This window comes from Apium graveolens, chromosome 1 (genome assembly GCF_009905375.1).
Source record: "Apium graveolens cultivar Ventura chromosome 1, ASM990537v1, whole genome shotgun sequence".
Taxonomy (NCBI): Eukaryota; Viridiplantae; Streptophyta; class Magnoliopsida; order Apiales; family Apiaceae; genus Apium; species Apium graveolens.
The window spans coordinates 130,863,163-130,867,757 of record NC_133647.1 but is presented as its reverse complement, the minus strand read 5'-3'; the positions used below and the strand labels follow the sequence as shown (position 1 = coordinate 130,867,757).

General features: G+C 35.5%; 1 non-coding gene across 1 annotated transcript; it reads right to left on the bottom strand.

Annotated features, from left to right (window-relative positions):
- Window positions 1-4,247: 4,247 nt before the first annotated feature.
- LOC141682148 (small nucleolar RNA R71) lies at window positions 4,248-4,354 on the bottom strand. The gene has a single exon (XR_012559555.1). It is a non-coding gene; the product is annotated as a small nucleolar RNA R71 (small nucleolar RNA).
- Between the last annotated feature and the right edge of the window lie 241 nt (window positions 4,355-4,595).

The window sequence follows — 4,595 nt, the reverse complement described above, 5'->3', positions numbered from 1 at the left end:
ATTAAAGTTCTATATTTTAATTATAGATGCGGATCTCTCGAGTTGATCAAGACAAGGTGTTGGATAAAGAATGAAATAGAATGGTATTAGATATTTGGCTTCTAGCAATCGCAGGAGCAACATATCGGTGAAGTGTTGAAAAGAAAGACGGTGACGTTTTGAGACAGAATGTCAGAATAGATGTGTCGTTGCGAGTGTGACTAACTACTAAAACCCAAAGGCAAGTATCCCTATCATCACTTATTGTTCAAGTGATATTTATTTTAAATCTTCTTATGCAAGTATTGTTTTCCCTATTCTCAGTTCGGAATAGATAAATGTTTTACATATCGCTGAATTAAATAATTCAGTTTATGCAAATACTCATCTGTTATTCTATGTTCAGAATAGTCAAGTGTTTTTACTTATCCAATTATCGGATTTATAAATGTTTTGGATTTTGAGAAAAGTGATTTGGTTGCGAATATTCCTACCCAAGAATTGGGCGAATAAAATTATTTCGGGTGTCGATTATTATGACCCCATTTCAATAAAAAGGTTTTAAGATTGGTTCATAATTGCGTAAGTGACCGGGACGGACGGTCCAGCGGAGGGTTATTTCTAAGTGTCATATGGAATATTATGACACAATTCTTGCCACAGGCAGGTATATTGCCTTTTGTTTGAGTACTCGTGTTTTTGGGGTCACGTTTCTATGAATCATGACCTTGTGTTATCACACGGGCTGATCAACATGTGATAGTACATCCGTCGGAGGATGATCCTAATCTAAATTATCATATCGTTTTTGATATTCATAGAATAAATGATTTATCTACTATTTCTATTTTAGAATAATGGTAAAATGCAGTTTTGATTTAGATTCTGATTTATGCTGATACTTACGTTGTTGTTAAATATCAAAGGTGGTATTAGTACAGATGATTGGTGTTGACTTCAGTATGGGTGTTGTGAACATCAAAGTTCGTATTGATATCTAATTTGATATGACAGCAAAAATAAGTATTAATTTCAAGAGTTCGGTTTTGAATGAGTTTATGATCCTCTCTATAATCATTATTTCATGTTGTTGTTTACGATATTTCTGTAAACACTGTTTTACGAGTGTTATTCTCGTTAAGATTCAAAGTATTGCTGAAGCATTTCGCTCAAAAAGATCAAAATGGTTTTGAATACAATTAAGGAATCAATTCTGGGGTTCCTCAACTAAAATTTTATGATTCAGCAATTATGATTTCTAAATGTATTGCGCTGATGCAGATGTCAGTTTTATATCAAAAGACCCTATATATATTATAATGATCTTATTAAGCATTTCTTCCGCTCATACTTGCCTTTTTTTAAATTTAACCTCCAGTGAGGATTAGCTTGCGCTAGTTAGCTGCGTAATTCGAGGAAGCAAAGAAGAAGCTTTTGGAAGGTGGTTGGTCCAGGGTTGCGGACTAGTGTAAGTTTTATTGTGTAAAGTTATTTATATTATATTATATTATAGTTGTATATTTTATTTGGACCTAGTATACTTCATTTCGAAGTTATACTAGTGGGTTTAGTTTTGAGATTGAGATTTGTTGAAAAGAGTTTTAAAAGAAGGAGAAAATTTATTTGTGGAATTTGGATATCTTGTTTCTAGAACTGTAACCTTAAAAGATCTTGGATTAGTTTGGGGTCATTTATGCTAAATATCAGAGCTGAGGTTATAGTAAACTAGAAACGAGAGTGTGTAGGAGTGTGTATAGCTATGTAAGGACGATTGAGCTCATATCGAGTTCCTGTTGGACTATCAGATATAGTACCAACGAGTATGTTAAGATAGGCGCATTCGTTTGAGATGGTTGTATTGAGCTGGACAAAACTTCTGGCAGTTGCAAACTTCTATTGTGGAATCTTTCGAGGCTACTACGATTTGACGACGACGAAGATTCTCGATATCCTCAGAACATGAAGAAGTATCTAGAATCAGATGACGAGTCAACAAAAGAGTTCAAATAGAAGATAAGTATTAAGACTTTGGCAATACCTTCTTTTTTTATAACTTCTTTTATCATCTCTCAAAAAGAGATATTTGTTAGAAGATATATTCCCTAACACTCATTTTCAATCATATCTGTGTTTTAAATGTGCCAGAGGCTATCATAAAGCCTATTTTTCAGGTTTTGATAGCTCTTCCAAGTTATGATAATTTAACTTCCACTTTTCTTATTTGGTGGATGGTTTCTTGGTAATGTGACACCACTTGCTCATTTGGTGCCATAATTTTGTTCTCTGGACTTCATTTCCTTCAGAAATATCATCTTTGAAATCTTTTCAGTTTTATTCATTTGATTTTGGATTCTTTTGATATTCTTTTATTCTGACTGAGATGAACAACCCTAACTATAGGGGACGCAAGGTATACCTGTCTGTCTGCCTTTGTTCTAACTAAAGGCAGCGCGCCTGCGCTGTGATAGCACGCAGTCGCGCCGGTACAAAATCAGAGAATCCTGATTCTATTATAATTACAATTGGAGGACTTCTAGATTGCATGGGGCTGTTATATAAACAACTTTAGGTCATTTTTCATAGGTAATCAAGTCCGAGACATATCAGCGCGCAAGGAGAAGACGACAAGAGACCTATAGCACAATTTAACAAAGGCGAAGATGATCTAGTTTATTCTTGTGAATCTTTGTTTTGAGTTGTAATCTTGGATGCTCGTTTCTTGTTTTGTTGAACCTATACTCTTGTGTTAAATTGGTTTTGTTTATTCGTTATAAAGACTACATTTATTATACCATGCTTTCATCGGAACCCACATTGATGTTGAGTCCGATTATGGGCTAATCGTTATCATGGGGTTCTAACAGATTTATTTATAGATTTCTTTAGTTAATTTGTTTCAATGCCTTAGTGTGTGGTGATTGTATGATAGCCTAGTATTGGTTGTGCGTATTCATCTTATGACCGTCGTGAACTTATAAGATAGTGTGTTAATCTTTAATGAAGCGACAGTGAATTTAAGGATTTAGAACTTGCCATGCTAGCATAGGTTCATCTATTTATATGCATGATTCATAGGTAATTTTAACCATCTTACTTGCCCTACGTAATCAAGATAGATAACTTGTACTTAAACCGTTATGTTGTCAAATTCTATAAATATATAGGGTCTCATTATAATTGGTGTCTATTCAGCTTCTATCTCTTTTATGGATGTCTAGTAGTATGGTACTCGTGCAACGAAAGTTGGCGTTTATCAGTTTCGTATTATCTGATTAGTGTCATCACCATTGCATGCTAAGCTTAAGAACAATAAGGCTATTGAATGAAGTATTTAATAAAGTTAGAATCCCATATTTGTCATATATATTAATTTAAACATCTTTATTCTCTTAGTTATAATTGTTAGCTTAATTCTTAGTTATAAACAACCTCAATTGTTATTATCTTAGCATTGAATAATAACCATATATTGTTGCTTAAGTGCATAAATTAATTAGTTAACCAAGCCAGTCTCTGTGGGAATGAACTAGAAAAGATTCTATATTACTTGCGAACGCGTATACTTGCGTGTATTATTAGCTCATGTTTAGCGACTAACAAGTTTTCGGCGCCGCTGCCGGGGACTGCAGTGTTAATTTTTAGTTTATGTATTTTCCATCAGTGGTCGTTAGATTTCATTGACTCAAAAATTGTTACTTACTTGTTTCCTTGTCTTATTTCAGGTACTCTAGCGAGGGTGTATGCATACGCGTTCGCGTACTCGTCAAAGAACACTGGATAAAGCCGAGGAAGAAGTTGTGGTTGTTTGAAAGAAATTTTTTCTAGAAGAAAATAAGGTAGAAGGAGAAGAGAAAGTTGAGGAACCAGTTTTAGTAGAGATGGGTGATCAAGCAGAAAATCCTAAGGCTTTGATGGACTATTGTCAGCCTAAGATCAATGATATTCAGTCAAGCATCATCAGGCCAATAATTAGGGCTAACACTTTTGAGATCATGTCAAGCACGATTTAGATGATTCAGAACACAGTTCAGTTTGGGGGTTCTCCTACTGAAGACCCCAACATGCACATTAGGGATTTTATCGAGATCTGCGACATATTCAAGTTCAATGATGTGACTAAAGATGCTATCAAGCTGCGACTCTTCCCATTCTCTCTGAGGGACAAAGCTAAGTGCTGGTTACATTATCTACCAGCAGGGTCTATCACCACCTGGGAAGATCTTGCTCAAAAATTTCTCACTAAATTCTTCCCTATGGAGAAGACTGCTGCAATCAGGAATGCTCTTACTCAGTTTGCTCAGCAAACTGGAGAATCTCTGTGTGAGGCTTGGGATCGATATAAGGAGATGCTAAGGAAGTGCCCAGACCATGGCATGCCTGGTTGGATAATTATTAACTGTTTTTATAATGGATTGGGTGCTACTTCTAGACCCATGCCTAATGCAGCATCAGGAGGAGCCTTGTGGGCTAAAAGCTACGATGAAGCTTATGAACTTATTGAACTGGTGGCTACTATTGAGTACCAAAATCCTTCCCAGAGACTGACTCAGGGAAAGGTAGCAGAAATTCTGGAGTTGGATGCAGCAACTGCTATAGTTGCCCAACTTAAGGCTTTG